The following is a 24,548-nucleotide window of genomic DNA, read 5'->3' on the forward strand; positions in this document are numbered from 1 at the left end:
GAGACTGACTAGGCCACTCCATGACCTTAATGTGCTTCTTCTTGAGCCACTCCTTTGTTGCCTTTGCTGTATGTTTTGGGTCATTGTCGTGCTGGAACACCCATCCACGACCCATTTTCAGTTTCCTGGCAGAGGGAAGGAGGTTGTCGCTCAGGATTTCACGATACATGGCTCCGTCCATTTTCCCGTTTATGCGAATAAGTTGTCCTGTGCCCTTAGCAGAAAAACACCCCCAAAGCAAAATGTTTCCACCCCCATGCTTGACGGTGGGGACGGTGTTTTGGGGGTCATAGGCAGCATTTTTCTTCCTCCAAACACAGCGAGTTGAGTTAATGCCAAAGAGCTCTATTTTGGTCTCATCAGACCACAGCACCTTCTCCCAGTCACTCTCTGAATCATTCAGGTGTTCATTGGCAAACTTCAGACGGGCCTGCACATGTGCCTTCCTGAGCAGGGGGACCTTGCGAGCCCTGCAGGATTTTAATCCATTGCGGTGTAATGTGTTTCCAATGGTTTTCTTGGTGACTGTGGTCCCTGCTAATTTGAGGTCATTAACTAACTCCTCCCGTGTAGTTCTAGGATGCTTTTTCACCTTTCTCAGAACCATTGACACCCCACGAGGTGAGATCTTGCGTGGAGCCCCAGAGCGAGGTCGATTGATGGTCATTTTGTGCTCCTTCCATTTTCGAACAATCGCACCAACAGTTGTCACCTTCTCTCCCAGCTTCTTGCTAATGGTTTTGTAGCCCATTCCAGCCTTGTGCAGGTCTACAATTTTGTCTCTGACATCCTTGGACAGCTCTTTGGTCTTTCCCATGTTGGAGAGTTTGGAGTCTGCTTGATTGATTGATTCTGTGGACAGGTGTCTTTTATACAGGTGACTAGTTAAGACAGGTGTCCTTAATGAGGGTGACTAATTGAGTAGAAGTGTCTAACCACTCTGTGGGAGCCAGAACTCTTAATGGTTGGTAGGGGTTCAAATACTTATTTCACTCAATGAAATGCAAATCAGTTGCTATCTTTTATTTAAAGTTATTTTTTCGATTTTCCTTTTGATGTGCTATCTGCCACTGTTACAATAAACCTACCATTGAAATGATACTGTTCTGAGACTTTTCATTTCTTTGTCATTGGACAAACTTACAAAATCAGTGAGGGGTCAAATAATTATTTCCGCCACTGTATATCCCTATCGATTTCTGCTCCTGTGCCCAACCAGAACAAATTCAAATGGCGCCTAAATGAATCCTTATTAGGTAACCAAAATATCAGAGATAAGATAGATGAACTCCTCGAAGAATATTTCACCATAAATAAAGACCCAGAGATTTCAGATCAATCCTTGTGGGATGCCCATAAACCTTTTTATTAGAGGACATTTTATAAGTCTGGGAGCTTTTCTAAGGGTAAAAAAACAAAAAGCTTGATTCCCTATGCCAAAAAATACAATCCCTGGAATCCCTACATAAACACTCCTTCTCTGACCCACAACTTCAAGAACTATCTAACTGTAGAGCTGAACTGAGATCCCTACTACAGCTTTCTACAGCTAAATTTTTCTTGAACTCTCAACACAAATTCTTCGCACACGGAGATAAAGCGTCTAAATTTATGATACGCAGAGTAAAAAATAGAAGATCAATGAACTATATTCACCAAATAAAATCCCCCTAAGGAACTCCCCTTTACTCCTCCAGAGCCATAGGTGCCCAATTTCGTGAGTTTTACAAAGCTCTATATAACCTCCCTCCTACGCTTACTCTAGAGGCCCAATCATCCTTTCTTTCTTCCTTCCTAGACTCTCTTACAATACCAACCATCACCGAAGATCAGAAACAAAAACTTGCTTCCCCATTCACTTTGGGAGAACTCTCCGCTGCCCTAAAACAATCTCCCCCGGGCAAAAGCCCAGGTCCAGATGGCCTCCCAGTTCTATATTATAGAACCTATCAGCAATGCTTACTTCCCCATCTGCTCTCGGTTTGTAATTTAGACTTACAAGGGAAAAAACTCTCCAGAGATATGACAATGGCCCACATTACCTTGATCCCCGAAGAAGGGAAAGACCCTAACAATGTGGCAACTATAGACCCATCTCTCATCTCAACATTGACCTTAAATTATTAGCAAAATTGCTAGCCAACCGTCTTTCAACCCTTCTTCCCTTGATGGTGCATGGGGATCAGGTAGGCTTTGTCAGAGGTAGAGAAGGCAGAGACAATACGACCAGAGTTCTGAATATAGTGCAATTCTCTAATATCCGATCCAGACCTCTTCTCCTTTTGAGCACGGACGCAGAAAAAGCATTTGACAGAATCAATTGGTCGTTTCTGCAACAAATCCTATACAGATTTGGCCTACCTGATCCCTTTGTACAAGCCACATTTGCAATGTATGCTCAGGCCTCAGCTTCAGTCTTAATCAATGGCGACCTCTCTGATCCCTTTAGCATTCAGAATGGTACCAGGCAGGGTTGCCCTCTTTCTCCCCTGCCCTTTGTCCTAGCTCAGGAGCCCCTTCTCCTAAAGCTGAGAGCTGATTCGGAAATCCGAGGAGTGGCGCTGGGAGATATGGATCATAAAATAGCTGCTTTTGAGGATGATATCATGATTATGACTAGGGATGAGCAAACCCGAACTGTATAGTTCGGGTTCGTACCGAAGTTTGGGGTGTCCGTGACACGGACCCGAACCCGAACATTTTCGTAAAAGTCCGTGTTCGGGTTCGGTATTCTGCGCTTTCTTGGCGCTTTTTGAAAGGCTGCAAAGCAGCCAATCAACAAGCGTCATACTACTTGGCCCAAGAGGCCATCACAGCCATGCCTACTATTGGCATGGCTGTGATTGGCCAGTGCAGCATGTGACCCAGCCTCTATTTAAGCTGGAGTCACGTAGCGCCGCACGTCACTCTGCTATGATCAGTGTAGGGAGAGGTTGCAGCTGCTACGTTAGGGCGAGATTTGGCAGATTAACTCCTCCAAAAGACTTCATTCTGTGATCGATCTGCAGCTGTGGATCATTGAAGTGCTATTATTGACTTGCTCACTTTTTTGAGGCTGCCCAGAGCGTTTTTAGATCACTTTTTTTCTGGGGTGATCGGCGGCCATTTTGTGACTTGTGGTGCACCAGCACAAGCTATCACCAAGTGTATTTAACCATCGATAGTGTGGTTATTTTGTGCTATATCCTACATCAGCTGCAGGCTGAGCCTGTGTCACCGAAGTGCATTTAACCATCAACAGTCTGGTTATTTTTTGGCCATATACTACATCAGCTGCAGGCTGAGCCTGTGTCACCCAAGTGCATTTAACCATCAACAGTCTGATTATTTTTTGGCCATATACTACATCTGGTGCAGGCTGAGCCTATGTCACCCAAGTGCATTTAACCATCAACAGTGTGGTTATTTTTTGGCCATATACTACATCTGGTGCAGGCTGAGCCTGTGTCACCCAAGTGCATTTAACCATCAACAGTCTGATTATTTTTTGGCCATATACTACATCTGGTGCAGGCTGAGCCTGTGTCACCCAAGTGCATTTAACCATCAACAGTGTGGTTATTTTTTGGCCATATATTACATCAGGGGCAAGTTGAGCCTGTCACCCAGCGCCTAAAAAATAGACCTGACATTTCTATTCAACCAAATCTGTACTGTTTTAGCTGGTCAAGTTATTTGTAGTGACCGTAAAAGCACACTTTTTTTTCTGGGTTGAAAAACTATTCCCAAATTTGCCATTCTCAAAATAACTAGTTTCTGGTATTTGAGGCCTACTTGAAATCTATCCCAAAAAGGATATCTTACATTGAAGGTACTGATAGTGTCATTCAGAAAAACCTAAGACACACGCTAGCGTGCTGATAGAAGTCTGATTCTGTGATTAAACCTATACCTGTCACACAGCGCAAAAAAAAAACAGGCCTCACATCTCTATTTAACCAAATCTGTACTGTTTTAGCTGGTCAAGTTATTTGTAGTGACCGTAAAAGCACACTTTTTGTTCTGGGTTGAAAAACCATTCCCAAATTTGCCATTCTCAAAATAACTAGTTTCTGGTATTTGAGGCCTACTTGAAATCTATCCCAAAAAGAATATCTTACATTGAAGGTACTGATAGTGTCATTCAGAAAAACCTAAGACACACGCTAGCGTGCAGATAGAAGTCTGATTCTGTGATTAAACCTATACCTGTCACACAGCGCAAAAAAAAACAGGTCTCACATCTCTATTCAACCAAATCTGCACTGTTTTAGCTGGTCAAGTTATTTGTAGTGACCGTAAAAGCAGACTTTTTGTTCTGGGTTGAAAAACCATTCCCAAATTTGCCATTCTCAAAATAACTAGTTTCTGGTATTTGAGGCCTACTTGAAATCTATCCCAAAAAGAATATCTTACATTGAAGGTACTGATAGTGTCATTCAGAAAAACCTAAGACACACGCTAGCGTGCTGATAGAAGTCTGATTCTGTGATTAAACCTATACCTGTCACACAGCGCAAAAAAAAAAACAGGCCTCACATCTCTATTTAACCAAATCTGTACTGTTTTAGCTGGTCAAGTTATTTGTAGTGACCGTAAAAGCACACTTTTTGTTCTGGGTTGAAAAACCATTCCCAAATTTGCCATTCTCAAAATAACTAGTTTCTGGTATTTGAGGCCTACTTGAAATCTATCCCAAAAAGAATATCTTACATTGAAGGTACTGATAGTGTCATTCAGAAAAACCTAAGACACATGCTAGCGTGCAGATAGAAGTCTGATTCTGAGATTAAACCTTAAGCTGTCACACAGTGAAAAAAAAAACAGGTCTCCCATTTCTATTCAAGCAAATCTGTACTGTTTTATCTGGTCAAGTTATTTGTAGCGACCGTAAAAGCCCTATTTTTTGTCTGGGTTGAAAAACTATTCCCAAATTTGCCATTCTCAAAATAACTAGTTTCTGGTATTTGAGGCCTACTTGAAATCTATCCCAAAAAGGATATCTTACATTGAAGGTACTGATAGTGTCATTCAGAAAAACCTAAGACACACGCTACCGTGCAGATAGAAGTCTGATTCTGTAATTAAACCTTAACCTGTCACACAGTGCAAAAAAAAAACAGGTCTCACATTTCTATTCAATGGTCTGCCGGGTGTTCACTCCAAGGTCATGGAAGTCACGCCTGCGGCCACCCCGTTCTCCGAGGGATATGTCCTGACATCCAGCTGAAAGCTGCAGAACATCAGTCGGAGGTCTCTCCACTACTGGCGGGCCTCTCTGGCGCCCTCTTCCCACAAGCAAAGGCTCGGCTGGTGACTGCTGGGGTCTTTCAATGCGTCTAGGTTCTTGAGCCTCTTGCTCCTGTCCAGGCTGTCCTTGGCTGGGCTGCCCCCTGGCACGTGCTCTTCCGCGGGCTCTGGCTCGTCCACTCATCTTCTATTCCTGAGAGGATATAAACCGCTAATAAGGTCAATCTGCCGCCTAGCAGCTCCGCCGTGGCACAATCACCTCAGAACTCGCACACTGGTGACTTTAGGTATCTTCACTGGTCACTTTGAGCAGAATGATGACATCCGAGTCACGGCACCAAATGTTACCCTCTTTTCCTTGTACCATCTGCGACACCTCCAGCTTTCACACTCACTCGGTCACCAGCTCCTCCAGGCATAAACTCTAAGTGGACTCTAAGGGATGACACTCAGGTCTTCTGTGGTTTAACCACTTCAGCCCCCAGTGCTTAAACACCCTGAAAGACCAGGCCACTTTTTACACTTCTGACCTACACTACTTTCACCGTTTATTGCTCGGTCATGCAACTTACCACCCAAATGAATTTTACCTCCTTTTCTTCTCACTAATAGAGCTTTCATTTGGTGGTATTTCATTGCTGCTGACATTTTTACTTTTTTTGTTATTAATCGAAATTTAACGATTTTTTTTGCAAAAAAATGACATTTTTCACTTTCAGTTGTAAAATTTTGCAAAAAAAACGACATCCATATAGAAATTTTGCTCTAAATTTATAGTTCTACATGTCTTTGATAAAAAAAAAATGTTTGGGTAAAAAAAAAATGGTTTGGGTAAAAGTTATAGCGTTTACAAACTATGGTACAAAAATGTGAATTTCCGCTTTTTGAAGCAGCTCTGACTTTCTGAGCACCTGTCATGTTTCCTGAGGTTCTACAATGCCCAGACAGTACAAACACCCCACAAATGACCCCATTTCTGAAAGTACACACCCTAAGGTATTCGCTGATGGGCATAGTGAGTTCATAGAACTTTTTATTTTTTGTCACAAGTTAGCGGAAAATGATGATTTATTTTTTATTTTTTTTTCTTACAAAGTCTCATATTCCACTAACTTGTGACAAAAAATAAAAAGTTCTATGAACTCACTATGCCCATCAGCGAATACCTTGGGGTCTCTTCTTTCCAAAATGGGGTCACTTGTGGGGTAGTTATACTGCCCTGGCATTCTAGGGGCCCAAATGTGTGGTAAGGAGTTTGAAATCAAATTCTGTAAAAAATGACCTGTGAAATCCGAAAGGTGCTCTTTGGAATATGGGCCCCTTTGCCCACCTAGGCTGCAAAAAAGTGTCACACATCTGGTATCTCCGTACTCAGGAGAAGGTGGGGAATGTGTTTTGGGGTGTCATTTTATATATACCCATGCTGGGTGAGAGAAATATCTTGGCAAAAGACAACTTTTCCCATTTTTTTATACAAAGTTGTCATTTGACCAAGATATTTATCTCACCCAGCATGGGTATATGTAAAAAGACACCCCAAAACACATTCCTCAACTTCTCCTGAGTACGGGGATACCAGATGTGTGACACTTTTTTGCAGCCTAGGTGGGCAAAGGGGCCCATATTCCAAAGAGCACCTTTCGGATTTCACTCCTCATTTTTTCCTGAATTTGATTTCAAACTCCTTACCACACATTTGGGCCCCTAGAATACCAGGGCAGTATAACTACCCCACAAGTGACCCCATTTTGGAAAGAAGACACCCCAAGGTATTCCGTGAGGGGCATGGCGAGTTCCTAGAATTTTTTATTTTTTGTCACAAGTTAGTGGAAAATGATGATTTTTTTTTTTTTTCATACAAAGTCTCATATTCCACAAACTTGTGACAAAAAATAAAAACTTCCATGAACTCACTATGCCCATCAGCGAATACCTTGGGGTCTCTTCTTTCCAAAATGGGGTCACTTGTGGGGTAGTTATACTGCCCTGGCATTCTAGGGGCCCAAATGTGTGGTAAGTAGGTAAATGACCTGTGAAATCCGAAAGGTGCTCTTTGGAATGTGGGCCCCTTTGCCCACCTAGGCTGCAAAAAAGTGTCACACATCTGGTATCTCTGTATTCAGGAGAAGTTGAGGAATGTGTTTTGGGGTGTCTTTTTACATATACCCATGCTGGGTGAGATAAATATCTTGGTCAAATGCCAACTTTGTATAAAAAAATGGGAAAAGTTGTCTTTTGCCAAGATATTTCTCTCACCCAGCATGGGTATATGTAAAATGACACCCCAAAACACATTCCCCAACTTCTCCCGATTACGGAGATACCAGATGTGTGACACTTTTTTGCAGCCTAGGTGGGCAAAGGGACCCATATTCAAAAGAGCACCTTTCGGATTTCACAGGTCATTTTTTACAGAATTTGATTTCAAACTCCTTACCACACATTTGGGCCCCTAGAATGCCAGGGCAGTATAACTACCCCACAAGTGACCCCATTTTGGAAAGAAGAGACACCAAGGTATTCGCTGATGGGCATAGTGAGTTCATGGAACTTTTTATTTTTTGTCACAAGTTAGTGGAATATGAGACTTTGTATGAAAAAAAAAAAAAAAAAAAAAATAAGCATTTTCCACTAACTTGTGACAAAAAAAAAAAAATTCTAGGAACTCGCCATGCCCCTCACGGAATACCTTGGGGTGTCTTCTTTCCAAAATGGGGTCACTTGTGGGGTAGTTATACTGCCCTGGCATTTTCCAGGGGCCCTAATGTGTGGTAAGTAGGTAAATGACCTGTGAAATCCTAAAGGTGCTCTTTGGAATATGGGCCCCTTTGCCCACCTAGGCTGCAAAAAAGTGTCACACATCTGGTATCGCCGTATTCAGGAGAAGTTGGGGAATGTGTTTTGGGGTGTCATTTTACATATACCCATGCTGGGTGAGAGAAATATCTTGGCAAAAGACAACTTTTCCCATTTTTTTATACAAAGTTGGCATTTGACCAAGATATTTCTCTCACCCAGCATGGGTATATGTAAAATGACACCCCAAAACACATTCCCCAACTTCTCCTGAGTACGGCGATACCAGATGTGTGACACTTTTTTGCAGCCTAGATGCGCAAAGATGCCCAAATTCCTTTTAGGAGGGCATTTTTAGACATTTGGATACCAGACTTCTTCTCACGCTTTGGGGCCCCTAGAATGCCAGGGCAGTATAAATACCCCACATGTGACCCCATTTTGGAAAGAAGACACCCCAAGGTATTCAATGAGGGGCATGGCGAGTTCATAGAAATTTTTTTTTTTTGGCACAAGTTAGCGGAAATTGATATTTTTAATTTTTTTCTCACAAAGTCTCCCGTTCCGCTAACTTGGGACAAAAATTTCAATCTTTCATGGACTCAATATGCCCCTCACGGAATACCTGGGGGTGTCTTCTTTCCGAAATGGGGTCACATGTGGGGTATTTATACTGCCCTGGCATTCTAGGGGCCCTAAAGCGTGAGAAGAAGTCTGGAATATAAATGTCTAAAAAAATTTACGCATTTGGATTCCGTGAGGGGTATGGTGAGTTCATGTGAGATTTTATTTTTTGACACAAGTTAGTGGAATATGAGACTTTGTAAGAAAAAAAAAAATAAATTCCGCTAACTTGGGCCAAAAAAATATCTGAATGGAGCCTTACAGAGGGGTGATCAATGACAGGGGGGGTGATCAATGACAGGGGGGGTGATCAATGACAGGGGGGTGATCAATGACAAGGGGGTGATCAATGACAGGGGGGTTGATCAATGACAGGGGGGTTGATCAATGACAGGGGGGTGATCAGGGAGTCTATATGGGGTGATCACCACAGTCATTGATCACGCCCCTGTAAGGCTTCATTCAGACGTCCGGATGCATTTTGCGGATCCGATCCATCTATCAGTGGATCCGTAAAAATCATGCGGACGTCTGAATGGAGCTTTACAGGGGGGTAATCAATGACAGGGGGGTAATCAATGACAGGGGGGTGATCAGGGAGTCTATATGGGGTGATCACCACAGTCATTGATCACGCCCCTGTAAGGCTTCATTCAGACGTCCGGATGCGTTTTGCGGATCCGATCCATCTATCAGTGCATCCGTAAAAATCATGCGGACATCTGAATGGAGCTTTACAGGGGGGTAATCAATGACAGGGGGGTGATCAATGACAGGGGGGTGATCAGGGAGTCTATATGGGGTGATCAGGGGCTAATAAGGGGTTAATAAGTGACGGGGGGGGGGTGTAGTGTAGTGTAGTGGTGCTTGGTGGGACTTTACTGAGCTACCTGTGTCCTCTGGTGGTCGATCCAAACAAATGGGACCACCAGAGGACCAGGTAGCAGGTATATTAGACGCTGTTATCAAAACAGCGTCTAATATACCTGTTAGGGGTTAAAAAAAACACATCTCCAGCCTGCCAGCGAACGATCGCCGCTGGCAGGCTGGAGATCAACTCTCTTACCTTCCGTTCCTGTGAGCGCGCGCGCCTGTGTGCGCGCGTTCACAGGAAATCTCGGCCATCGCGAGATGACGCATATATGCGTGACTCTGCGCAGGGCTGCCACCTCCGGAACGCGATCCTGCGTTAGGCGGTCCGGAGGTGGTTAAAGCTTTATTGAGGTGGAGTGCACTTGGCTGGAGCCTGTAATACAACAGGGAAACACTGCCACTATGTGGTATACAGCCAGGTCACCAGCCCACCTCCTTCACAGTAAATGTCTGAACTCTAAATATATTATAAAACAGTGATCGTATAGTGGATTTTACATTGAACAAGTATATGAAGATAACAGCAACATACCTGTAATACAACAGGGAAACACTGCCACTATGTGGTATACAGCCAGGTCACCAGCCCACCTATATCATAACAGGCAGTCATTATATTACATTCCCACATACATGTTACAGGATATAACAAAGCATACAGAAAAATGAACAAGAGAAAATCATTTACAAAGATATTGCAGCAGGGTGACCTGGAATACAGCATGTCTTGCAGCCATTTTAGGAAGAACACATGTCTCTTTAACTGCACATCATCTACTCAGCCTAGCATGTGCTGCAGGGTTTAAAGGCTGCTAAAAAACATACAGTCACCTCTTTACATTCTACAGAACTATTATGGGTATATATTATAACTTTTTACAATAGATAAATGAACTTTAGCTTTAGAGAACTTAGACAGAGATCCTACCTCCACCACAGTAAATGTCTGCACTGAGGAGACCAAACCAAGTAGCAGAATACACAGGGGGCTTTCTGGAAGAGTCCACTGTAAAGACTCTGTCTGTTAAAACTTTCCTCAGTTATCTAATAGCACATTTGAAGAGGTTTATTTAGCATGTCCTGACTCTCTGCTATCAGCTTATGAATATATGGAACTATATTTAACAAGTGATCATTGCTGCAGCTCCTGTATATTGGTATGACCCTATTGGAAACCTGCAGACTGGATATTTGGTGAAACTTCATGTGGTTCATATCGACTGTACTACACCACTGACTTGGTGCCTGGGCCTAAATATGTGACAGTGGCCTGTTCCAGTGGTGGGTGACGTGATGCCTGATTCTCTGCTATGACATGAAGACAGATTCTGTGCTGACATAAGGCCAGATTCTCTGTTACGGGACCTCTCTCCTCTGCCTGAGCCTAAATGTGTGACAGTGGCCTGTTCCAGTGGTGGGTGACGTGAAGCCTGATTCTCTGCTATGACATGAAGACTTATTCTGTGCTGACATGAAGCCAGATTCTCTGTTACACGACCTCTCTCCTCTGCCTGGGTGCCTGGGCCTAAATATGTGATGGTGGCCTGTTCCAGTGGTGGGTGACGTGAAGCCTGATTCTCTGCTATGACATGAAGACTGATTCTGCGCTGACATAAGGCCAGATTCTCTGTTACAGGACCTCTCTCCTCTGTCTGGGTGCCGGGGCCTAAATGTGTGACAGTGGCCTGTTCCAGTGGTGGGTGACGCGATGCCTGATTCTCTGCTATGACATGAAGACAGATTCTGTGCTGACATAAGGCCAGATTCTCTGTTACAGGACCTCTCTCCTCTGTCTGGGTGCCGGGGCCTAAATGTGTGACAGTAGCCTGTTCCAGTGGTGGGTGACGTGTAGCCTGATTCTCTGCTATGACATGAAGACAGATTCTGTGCTGACATAAGGCCAGATTCTCTGTTACGGGACCTCTCTCCTCTGCCTGGGTGCCTGGGCCTAAATGTGTGACAGTGGCCTGTTCCAGTGGTGGGTGACGTGATGCCTGATTCTCTGCTATGACATGAAGACAGATTCTGTGCTGACATAAGGCCAGATTCTCTGTTACGGGACCTCTCTCCTCTGTCTGGGTGCCGGGGCCTAAATGTGTGACAGTGACCTGTTCTAGTGGTGGGTGACGTGAAGCCTGATTCTCTGCTATGACATGGAGACAGATTCTGCGCTGACATAAGGCCAGATTCTCTGTTACGGGACCTCTCTCCTCTGCCTGGGTGCCTGGGCCTAAATGTGTGACAGTGGCCTGTTCCAGTGGTGGGTGACGTGATGCCTAATTCTCTGCTATGACATAAAGACAGATTCTGTGCTGACATAAGGCCAGATTCTCTGTTACAGGACCTCTCTCCTCTGTCTGGGTGCCGGGGCCTAAATGTGTGACAGTAGCCTGTTCCAGTGGTGGGTGACGTGAAGCCTGATTCTCTGCTATGACATGAAGACAGATTCTGTGCTGACATAAGGCCAGATTCTCTGTTACAGGACCTCTCTCCTCTGTCTGGGTGCCGGGGCCTAAATGTGTTACAGTGGCCTGTTCCAGTGGAGGGTGACGTGAAGCCTGATTCTCTGCTATGACATGAAGACAGATTCTGTGCTGACATAAGGCCAGATTTTCTGTTACGGGACCTCTCTCCTCTGCCTGGGTGCCTGGGCCTAAATGTGTGACAGTGGCCTGTTCCAGTGGTGGGTGACGTGATGCCTGATTCTCTGCTATGACATGAAGACAGATTCTGTGCTGACAGAAGGCCAGATTCTCTGTTACAGGACCTCTCTCCTCTGTCTGGGTGCCGGGGCCTAAATGTGTGACAGTGGCCTGTTCCAGTGGTGGGTGACGTGAAGCCTGATTCTCTGCTATGACATGAAGACAGATTCTGTGCTGACATAAGGCCAGATTCTCTGTGACGGGACCTCTCTCCTCTGCCTGGGTGCCTGGGCCTAAATGTGTGACAGTGGCCTGTTCCAGTGGTGGGTGACGTGATGCCTGATTCTCTGCTATGACATGAAGACAGATTCTGTGCTGACATAAGGCCAGATTCTCTGTTACGGGACCTCTCTCCTCTGCCTGGGTGCCTGAGCCTAAATGTGTGACAGTGGCCTGTTCCAGTGGTTGGTGACGTGAAGCCTGATTCTCTGCTATGACATGAAGACTGATTCTGCGCTGACATAAGGCCAGATTCTCTGTTACGGGACCTCTCTCCTCTGCCTGGGTGCCTGGGCCTAAATGTGTGACAGTGGCCTGTTCCAGTGGTGGGTGACGTGAAGCCTGATTCTCTGCTATGACATGAAGACAGATTCTGTGCTGACATAAGGCCAGATTCTCTGTTACGGGACCTCTCTCCTCTGTCTGGGTGCCGGGGCCTAAATGTGTGACAGTGACCTGTTCCAGTGGTGGGTGACGTGAAGCCTGATTCTCTGCTATGACATGAAGACAGATTCTGTGCTGACATAAGGCGAGATTCTCTGTTACGGGACCTCTCTCCTCTGCCTGGGTGCCTGGGCCTAAATGTGTGACAGTGGCCTGTTCCAGTGGTGGGTGACGTGAAGCCTGATTCTCTGCTATGACATGAAGACAGATTCTGTGCTGACATAAGGCCAGATTCTCTGTTACGGGACCTCTCTCCTCTGTCTGGGTGCCGGGGCCTAAATGTGTTACAGTGGCCTGTTCCAGTGGTGGGTGACGTGATGCCTGATTCTCTGCTATGACATGAAGACAGATTCTGTGCTGACATAAGGCCAGATTCTCTGTTACAGGACCTCTCTCCTCTGTCTGGGTGCCGGGGCCTAAATGTGTGACAGTGGCCTGTTCCAGTGGTGGGTGACGTGAAGCCTGATTCTCTGCTATGACATGAAGACAGATTCTGTGCTGACATAAGGCCAGATTCTCTGTTACGGGACCTCTCTCCTCTGCCTGGGTGCCTGGGCCTAAATGTGTGACAGTGGCCTGTTCCAGTGGTGGGTGACGTGATGCCTGATTCTCTGCTATGACATGAAGACAGATTCTGTGCTGACATAAGGCCAGATTCTCTGTTACGGGACCTCTCTCCTCTGCCTGGGTGCCTGAGCCTAAATGTGTGACAGTGGCCTGTTCCAGTGGTGGGTGACGTGAAGCCTGATTCTCTGCTATGACATGAAGACTGATTCTGCGCTGACATAAGGCCAGATTCTCTGTTACGGGACCTCTCTCCTCTGCCTGGGTGCCTGGGCCTAAATGTGTGACAGTGGCCTGTTCCAGTGGTGGGTGACGTGAAGCCTGATTCTCTGCTATGACATGAAGACAGATTCTGTGCTGACATAAGGCCAGATTCTCTGTTACGGGACCTCTCTCCTCTGTCTGGGTGCCGGGGCCTAAATGTGTGACAGTGACCTGTTCCAGTGGTGGGTGACGTGAAGCCTGATTCTCTGCTATGACATGAAGACAGATTCTGTGCTGACATAAGGCCAGATTCTCTGTTACGGGACCTCTCTCCTCTGCCTGGGTGCCTGGGCCTAAATGTGTGACAGTGGCCTGTTCCAGTGGTGGGTGACGTGATGCCTGATTCTCTGCTATGACATGAAGACAGATTCTGTGCTGACATAAGGCCAGATTCTCTGTTACAGGACCTCTCTCCTCTGTCTGGGTGCCGGGGCCTAAATGTGTGACAGTGGCCTGTTCCAGTGGTGGGTGACGTGAAGCCTGATTCTCTGCTATGACATGAAGACAGATTCTGTGCTGACATAAGGCCAGATTCTCTGTTACGGGACCTCTCTCCTCTGCCTGGGTGCCTGGGCCTAAATGTGTGACAGTGGCCTGTTCCAGTGGTGGGTGACGTGATGGCTGATTCTCTGCTATGACATGAAGACAGATTCTGTGCTGACATAAGGCCAGATTCTCTGTTACGGGACCTCTCTCCTCTGCCTGGGTGCCTGAGCCTAAATGTGTGACAGTGGCCTGTTCCAGTGGTGGGTGACGTGAAGCCTGATTCTCTGCTATGACATGAAGACTGATTCTGCGCTGACATAAGGCCAGATTCTCTGTTACGGGACCTCTCTCCTCTGCCTGGGTGCCTGGGCCTAAATGTGTAACAGTGGCCTGTTCCAGTGGTGGGTGACGTGAAGCCTGATTCTCTGCTATGACATGAAGACTGATTCTGCGCTGACATAAGGCCAGATTCTCTGTTACGGGACCTTTCTCCTCTGCCTGGGTGCCTGGGCCTAAATGTGTGACAGTGGCCTGTTCCAGTGGTGGGTGACGTGATGCCTGATTCTCTGCTATGACATGAAGACAGATTCTGTGCTGACATAAGGCCAGATTCTCTGTTACAGGACCTCTCTCCTCTGTCTGGGAGCCGGGGCCTAAATGTGTGACAGTGGCCCGTTCCAGTGGTGGGTGACGTGAAGCCTGATTCTCTGCTATGACATGAAGACTGATTCTGTGCTGACATGAAGCCAGATTCTTTGCTATGGCATGAAGAGACTGATTCTCTGCTGACTTGAAGCCAGATTCTCTGCTATGGGACCTCTGTCCAATTGATATTGGTTCATTTTTATTTTTTTAATTTTTATTTTAATTCATTTCCCTATCCACATTTGTTTGCAGGGGATTTACCTACATGTTGCTGCCTTTTGCAGCCCTCTAGCTCTTTCCTGGGCTGTTTTACAGCCTTTTTAGTGCCCAAAAGTTCGGGTCCCCATTGACTTCAATGGGGTTCGGGTTCGGGACGAAGTTCCGGTCGGGTTCGGATCCCGAACCCGAACATTTCAGGGAAGTTCGGCCGAACTTCTCGAACCCGAACATCCAGGTGTTCGCTCAACTCTAATTATGACCTCTGATCCTAAAAATTCACTCCTGTGATTCAGAAACACCTATATACATACAGTTCCCTCTCCAATTTCAAAGTCAATAAGCAAAAATCACTTGTGATTTGTTTTTGGATTCCCCAAGCAACATAGAGAAACTTAAAAAAGGACTCCCCATTCAACTGGTCCTCCCCCTACTTAACATACTTAGGGATTAAAATCAGCCCCAACAACTCGGAACTTTTTTCACTCAATTACACCCCATTGCTAAAAGATATTTCCTCTAGCATAGATAAATTAGATATTCCTACCATCTCCTGGTTTGGCCGCAAAAACCTTCTCATGTCTTTAATACTCCCCCGCCTTACATATCTACAACAGGTCCTGCCCATCCCAGTTCCCAAAACCTATTATAACTCCCTAAAGAAGCTATTCCGCTCATTCATTTGGAATGGGAAGAAACCCAGATTAGGCTACTTTCACACCTGCGTTCAGGTGTCCACTCGTGAGCTCCGTTTGAAGGGGCTCACAAGCGGCCCTGAACGCAGCCGTCCGGCCCTAATGCATTCTCAGTGGAGGCGGATCCACTGAGAATGCATCCGTCTGCCAGCGCTCATCCTCCGCTCCGCTCAGTGAGCGGACACCTGAACGCTGCTTGCAGCGTTCGGGGGTGTCCGCCTGGCCGTGCGGAGGCGAGCGGATCCGTCCAGACTTATAATGGAAATCAATGGGGACGGATCCGCTTGAAGATGACACCATATGGCTCAATCTTCAAGCGGATCCGTCCCCCATTGACTTTCAATGTAAAGTCTGAACGGATCCGCTCAGGCTACTTTCACACTTAGAAATTTTTCTAAGTTATAATGCAGACGGATCCGTTCTGAACGGATGCAAACGTCTGCATTATAGGAGCGGATCCGTCTGATGAAACATCAGACGGACCCGCTCCGAACGCTAGTGTGAAAGTAGCCTTATCCTATGATCTCCTCTCACGTCCCAAACATACCGGAGGAATTGCCTTGCCAGAGCCAGAGATGTATGGCAGAGCAGTTCTTCTGTCCAGGATAATAGATTGGCTTAGACCTTCCAACCCCAAATCATGGGTCGCAATGGAAGAAGAACTACTAAACAATTCTTTCAGATCCCTCTTGCTGGGCAACAACGGCCTAAGTAACATCCCATCTTCGCCATATCCAATTATCCAAGCTACTCTCAATGTGTGGAAATGGTTTCAATCTTCCCACTGCTCAATACCCTTCCCGTCTCCCCTTCTCTCGATTAGAGACATCTTGGAAACAGCCCTGCCTGCTGTAATTGATTGTACCCCACGAGATTTGAGAGACTTGTCCACCCCTGTCCTCTCATTCTTTGGTCCAGATGGCTCTCTACTCCAGATTAAGGAATTTCAAAAAGTTTTCACTACCAGTCACATACATTTATCCTCCACGTCATATCTTCAAGCCTTTATCTCTCAGCACATATCGAAAGGCGACCTTTACCGCCCTCTACTATGGTCTGAGTCACTCATTACTAGCCCTATCCCCCCGAGAAAACTCATCTCACAACTTTTTAAAAGACTAAACACCCCCCCCCCCCTACTTACTAAACCAGCCTTCATCAGACACTGGGAGAGAGATCTGGGACAGGAATTTTCCATCATAACATTGCCAAACATACTGTCTTCCTCGCACAAATCATCCAGATGTGTCCGCATACAGGAAAACGGATATAAAATCCTAACCAGATGGTACAAAACGCCAGACATAACGTCTTTATATTCAGCAACAGCTTCAGACAGATGCTGGAGGTGCCTCGATAGTAGAGGAACCTTTTTCCACATTTGGTGGGACTGCCCTATCATAAAGGCCTGGTGGAAAGAAATCTTCCAGATTAGTAATCATGTATGTCATGCTAAGGTGCAGATGTCCGCTTGTAAAGCCATACTTAATCTTGATGATGATGCTGCATCACATCCCCTTTCCTTCCTTTTTCGACAACTGCTGATAGCAGCTCGCTTATTAATACCCAAATATTGGTTGTCTACTACCCCTCCCCCCATAGAACAATGGAAACTGAAAGTTGACCAGGTTTTCCGTTTTGAGGAACTTTCTTCTTGGGAAGCTCGTAACCATCAAAAGTTCCAGCGTCAGTGGCACTTATGGCAAAAGTTTAGGCACCGAGTTACCCATAGGGCTCATATACCCTCCTTTCAGATGTAGAAGATACCCATATACGTTTGATATGCCCAGCCAACTATCAGATACCTTGCCAACCCTCTACAAAGCCTTTCTCCTGCAATTTTCCGACATATTATAAACCATTTACTGCTGTATTCTGCTAATCTGACTCTTTAACAAAATGTCATGTGACTGAAAAGTATTGTGAATGGAAATAATGTCACCTGTCTTTTCCTGCTTTTATATGCGCTGTAAATTTTATTTATACACATTGCGCCTTGCTAGGCGTATCAGAGTCTGTACATGTACCTTGTTAGGTTAAATAAAAAAAAAAAAAAAAAAAAAAAAAAAAAAAACTAATGAGGTGATTGTAACAACATACCTGCATTTATGATGCAGTTTCTACCAGCAAAGGGAAAAGACACAGCAAAAATGAATTACATTAATTACAAAATAGAGTTACACTAATGTAATTGAAGACTGATATTTGCTTTTCTTTTGCTACAATATTAACCATAACCTCAGGTAAATAATTGTATGCATTTTTTTCATCATCCAAAATGCAGCACAGCTACAGCATGCGACCGCACGCTTTGGATAACTCAACTTTTCTAGAACTATTTATATATGTTGGAAATTAGAATGTGGGGGCTTCATAAATACAGTTTTCCAAGCAGTCTTGATTTTTTTCATTATATACAATAAAAAACTAGAGTAAAGAGGCTGATAAATCAACCCTACAGCATTGTTAAATCTGTTACTTCAATCTGAATGTTCCAAATAGAACCAAAGTGACTGCTATTACAGCTCATATTGGGGTAGTCACTAGAGATGAGCAAATTAAAAAAAAAAAATTGCTGGTTCGCCAAATTTTTTGGGAAAAATTTGGTTTGATCTGAATATATTCTTGGTGAATTTCATTAAAAAAATGGCTGTTTCCAGTCTGCAGAGAACCTTTATAGTGGTGTAGAACACTGTGCCTTGTAGTAACACGCATAGGGAGTCTGCTTTGGTAGTGAAATATTACTGTGACAGGCAGATCAAAGGCGTCACACTTAGAATCACTGCACACTTCACTTATTTGGGCTGTAATGGGGCCAAAACTGACCAAATAACTCAAGTATGAACTCAGCCTTACAGGTCAATGTTAGCACCAAGAAGAAGTGCACTCTTTTTACACCGTCGTGAGCTGATGCCACATAGATGTCTACAGAACCTGTTCTATTAAACGCTTATACTAGTAGAGCCCCCCGACAGAGTGGAGAGGCTGTTAGACGTAAGTGTGTGTAGAATTACTGATTATTTAGCTCTTCCTCTGATCCGTCACAACAATAACCCACAAAAACGGATCCTGTCTGTGGAGCATATGCCTTTACTCGGTCAGCATTTGGTTAGTAATCCATCAGTATTGCTAATGCCAAAAAAACAGGAGTGGATCCAAAACAGAGATGACAAGTGAACTGAATATTTGCAAGACTTCTGTGTTTTGTACCCACTCCTGCTTTTGGTTACCAAATCACAAGCCAATTCTGATTGGACCATATAGGCCTTACAGCTGCTACACAGACAGGATCCGTTGTGCGTCTCATTTTATATCTTCAAGGTCGGCTGGCAGGGTGCACTCCAAGTATGCCACCACCTGCTGGTTCAGGTTCTGCTCTAAGTCTAGCTGCTGGTAAGTAGTTTCTTCACTATGCAGGTAAAGAAAGCTGCACATCAGCAACTGTAGACTCAGGATGCTGCTGATGGAGCTGGTACTGCTCCTGCCACCCCACCCCTCCCCAGTAGCCATGGCAGTGGAACATGAGTGCAGAGAGCCCCCCCGGTCAGACCTGCGAGAGGATGGACGATGGCACAGATAGGCAACACCCAACTGAGTACATAGGATGTCTCTATAGCAGTTCAGTTTTTGTCTTCCCTCTTAGCGTGTGTAAAAAATGCCCCTATTTTGGACCGGTAGCAAGGGTCCAACAAGGTGGAGAGCCAGGAGTCTTCCCTCTGCTGACTGGTAAAAATGTGTCTGTCACTACACAAGCAAGTGAACATGCAGCCGGCCATTTGTGCAAGTGACTCGGAGGGACTCCCTGCCTTCATCTCCACTGCATACTGCCACGATGTGCCTGGGTCATCTGCCTTGTCTTCCTCATCTCCCTCTTGCTCCTCCTGCTCTGCCTGCTCCTCCTCTCCTGTCACATGTGTAGCAAAACCACTAATTTCACTAGACATTGTTTGTGCTCTAATGTCCTCCTCCTCCTCCAGTTCAGCCCCCACAGGGATCATGTGGCCCGGAGATCTAGGCGCCACGTCTCCAGTCCCCTGACCAACCATATTTACCAGCATCTGTTCCAGGACATGAAGCAGTTGAATGCTATTGTTCATCCCGTAGTCCTGGCGATTGACAAATAATGTTGCCTCCTCAAAGGGCCTGAGCAAATGGCAGGTGTCATGCATGAGCTGCCACTGGCTTAAATCGAAGTTACACAGGCGAGTACACCTGTTTGCTTGGATCATCAGGAAATCGTTGATGGTCTTTCTCTGTTCATACAGTCCGTCCAACATACCGTATGGAGGGTGGAATTCCAACTGGTGGAAACGTCGCATATCAGCCTATGTTGGGGGATGCCGTTCTGCCGCTGAAGCTCAAAGAGGGTATTCTTTGCGGTCTACGAGTGGCTAAAGTGCATGCAAAGTTTCCTGGCCATTTTTAGGATGTCTTGCAGATGGGTAGAAGACTTCAGGAACCACTTGAAAACTATATTGAACACGTGTGCCATGCATGGCGCATGGCTCAGCCCTCCTTGACGCAGCACCAACACAATGTTCTTCCCGATGTCGGTCACTATGGTCCTGATTTTTAGTTGTCGCAGAGAAAGCCAGGATTCGATTTCTTGCTGAAGGACATTGAACAGTTCCTCCCCTGTGTGACTCAGTTTGCCCATGCAAACGAGGTGCAGAACAGCGTGACACCACCGTGCCCTGTTCATGTGGTATGCTGAAGGGGCACTGTGCATTGTCCCTGCAGTGGAGGCCGTAAAGGACATATATTGTCCCTGACCGTAGTTAAAGCTCCACAAGTCGGTGATGCCGTGCACTTTGGCAGACACTGACATGCTCAAGGACTGGCCCACCTTCTGTTCTACATGTATGTGCAGGGCTGGCTTTTTTTGGCAAAGAAATGACGGCTTGGGACTCTCCACCTCGGCTGGGCACAAGCCATCAGTTCGCTGAAAGGTGCAGAGTCCACCACTTGGAAAGGGAGGGACTGTAGCACCAGCAACTTGAATAGGAGCACATTCAGCTTTTGCGCCGTTGGATGAGTGCACGCATACTGTTGTCTCTTGGCAATCGCTTCGGTGATCGATTACTGACGGAATGCATGATGAGTAATAGGAGGAGGAGGAGCAGGAGCATCAGGACCGGCAGATGATGGGAAGGACAGACAGCTCCCTCTGGCTGAGGTGGTGGAGCCTTAACTGCCAGAAACCGGGTGCGTGCCAGTGGATGATGCAGCGGTTGCTGCGGCAGGCTGGACCACCACATTGGAGTCACGGTTCTCCCAGGCCACTTTATGGTGATGCTGCATATGTTGACGCAAGGCGATAGTGACAACATTAGCTGCCTGGCCACGCTTCACCCTCTGCCCACAGATTCTACATACGGCCACGTTCACCTCCTCCAGTGGCTTGAAAAAAAACTGCCACACCGCCCGAGTAGGTGATTTTACCACTAACACTACGCACTGAATTACTGCTACCGCCGCTGCCTCCTTGAACCCCTGCACTGCTACTTCCCGGGCAGGTAGGCTCCCGCGAAGTGGGTGGTCTACCCCGGACGATATTCGCTCCAGACCTCCCACTGCTGCCACCCTGCTGACTCCTGGCCACGCTGGTGACTTTCTGGCTCTGCCGCTGGCTCACGGGCAAGCTGACCCCCTCTTCTCCCGATGATGATGAAGCCCCTTCATCACTCGGATCCCAAGTGCAATCATCTACATCATCATCATCACTGTTGTCCTCCTCAACTGTCTCTGGGTCAGGAGCCTGATCTCTCTCAACACCAGCTCCCACGCCACTCTCCTTATCACAACTTGCCTGCCTAGCGGAAGAAGTGGCATATGTCTACTACACATCTTGGCTGGGCAGTAGCTGATGACTGTCCTCTAGTACCTCTTCTTCGCTAAAAAGTGGAGCAGAGCCTGCAGCATATAATACTTCTCGCTGTGAGGGAACAGAAAAGGACAGAGGCAGGTTGAGGACAGGTGAGGGCACAGGGCCTGCTTCCGGGCCATGCCAACTAAGGGTTGTGTCTAACAACCCACTGACTCTCGGCTGGGGGTGTCTGATGTAAGTTGCAACGACATTGAAGATCAAGTCAACTATTCAAGAACCGCTGGGTTGCTGGTCACGTCACGACCGCTAGCTAACACTGGGAGCTCTGGACTCTCGAAGTGACTCATGCTTCCGCGGCCCATTACTCTTCTGCGACCTCTTCCTGTGCCATAATCATTTAGGACTCTGCCACTCCCCTGTGCAGGGCCTAGCACTTCTCTGCCTGACATACTGTTAGTTTAAATAATCACATTTTAGATCAAATATTTTTCATTTCGCCACTATTACACAGCAAACAGGGCTTTAGAATATATCACTGCACCGCTAAACCCTAAGGACCAAATTGTTTTCAATTTTTACACAAAATGCTTTTCAATAGATAAGTGCAACAATGAAAGGCAAATATATTTGTATTTTGCCAGTGATACATGGCAAACTGGGATGTAAAATATCTCACTGCACCGCTGAAAGGCAATTAGGCCCAATTATTTTTATATTTTTACACAAAAGGCTTTTCAACAGATAAGTACAACAATGAAAGGTGAATATATTTGTATTTTGCTAGTAATGATCGAGCACCAAAGTATTCGGGTGTTTGGGTTTTCGGCCCGCACACATTGCTATATTCGTGTGCTCGGCAGAGCACCCGAGTATAATATAAGTCAATGGGAGACAACCAGGCACCCCATGCTCTGAAGAGGGGAAGGTGCCTGGTCCATTGGAAAAGGTCAGAAAGTGACAGAACCACCACCGAAATGGATCGGGAACAGCATAGGGACGATGTCTGGATGCATCTTGGACTCCCAGGTCGCTGCTGGGAACCATGTTGTCCGAGTTGTACGCCACTTTTACAGACTGACAAAAATATACACAACTCCTCCCCCCCCCCAAAAAAAAAAATCTATTTTACAAGAAAAATTGTTAGGAAACATTCTTTCCTGTATATTCAATTGTATATAAAGTGCAAGTGCTGGCTAAAATTACAAGCAAGAGGCACTCCGAAACAGCCTGTATATCACATAAAGGAGGGCCTCATTCACATTATGGTACAATTGTTCAGGTAGTGGGACTCCTATATTCATAAAGCCTATGCACTAAGTGAAAGGGGTGCCAAAAATTACAAGGAAACAGCACTCCAAAACACCCTTTGTTACACATAAAGGAGGGCATCATACACACCCTTGAAAAATTATGATTGATGGCTTGCTGGTGACCCTCAAAAACATTTGGAGCAAGGGCCTGCTGATCTGACAATCTAAAACCTTGGGGGCGAGGGCCTGCTGCCGCATTGGTGACTCTAGATAACCTCTAGGCGATTGCATGTCCCCGTGACGGCAATTATCCATTTGCATGTCTGCCCTATCAACTTTGGAGCAATTTGTCAACAAGGACCTTCTGGTATAGCACCGTTTTGCTTGTCCTCTCCACCAGAGAAATGAGAGATGAGATGTTCTCTTTGTAGTGGGGGTCGAGAAGGGTGAACAACCAGTAATCTGTGTTGTCTAAAATGCGTATAACGCGCAGGTCGTGGGAAAGGCAGCCTAACATGAAGTCAGGCAAGACTTCCCTGTCGTCATCAGAAGGTGAGCTGACCCTGTAAAAGATTGTAGGTGACGGCCTGCAGGTGAGCTGACCCTGTAAAACATTATATGCGAGGGCCTGCAGTTGAGCTGACCCTGTAAAAGATTTTAGGTGAGGGCCTGTAGGTGAGCTGACCATGTAAAACAATATATGCGAGGGCCTGCAGTTGAGCTAACCCTGTAAAACATTATATGCGAAGGCCTGCCGTTGAGCTGACCCTGTAAAACATTTAATGCGAGGGCCTGCAGGTGAGCTGACCCTGTAAAACATTATATGCGAGGGCCTGCTGCTGAGCTGACCCTCTAAAACATTAGGGGTGAGGGCCTGCTGGTGAGCTGACCCTGTAAAACATTGTATGTGAGGGCCTGCAGGTGAGCTGACCCTGTAAAAGATTGTAGGTGAGGGCCTGCTGCTGAGCTGACCCTCTAAAACATTAGTGGTGAGGGCTTGTTGGTGAGCTGATGCTCTAAAACATTATATGCAAGTGCATTCTGCTCAAATGACGCTCTAAAATATTATATGCGAGTGCATGCTGTACAGCTGACGCTCTAAAACATTATTTACAAGCGCATATTGTTCAGCTGATGCTCTAAAACATTATTTGCGAGTGCCTTTACTTGAGCTGATGCTCTAAAACATTATTTTCAAGTGCATGTTGTCCAGCTGACGCTCTAAAACATTATTTGCGAGTGCCTTCAGGTGAGCTGACGCTCTAAAACATATGCGAGTGCACGTTGTACAGCTGACGCTCTAAAACATTATATGCGAGTGCATGCTGTTGAGCTGACCCTGTAAAAAAAATTAGAGTTGAGGGCTTGCAGTTGAGCTGACCCTATAAAAAAAATGTGTGTAGTGTAGGGAATATATACAATCTGGATGAGGAGGAGAAAACAAGATTCATCCATATACTCTTTTTTTGTGGTGGAAAAGATGCATGGGAATACACTGCAATAGATTGAGTACATTATAAATGATAGATTGAAATTGCCTTTATGTTCATTATCAGCTCAGCTCTCCTCTGTTTGAGTTGAGAAGTCAGGGGCAATGCAGGCCTTGTTTATTTTTATCTGAGTCAACCTGTCAGCATTGCCAGTGGACAAACGGATACACTTATGGCCTCATGCACACGGACGTTGTTTTGGTCACATCCGAGCCGCAGTTTTG

Source organism: Bufo bufo, chromosome 3, assembly GCF_905171765.1.
Source record: "Bufo bufo chromosome 3, aBufBuf1.1, whole genome shotgun sequence".
NCBI classification, from domain to species: domain Eukaryota; kingdom Metazoa; phylum Chordata; class Amphibia; order Anura; family Bufonidae; genus Bufo; species Bufo bufo.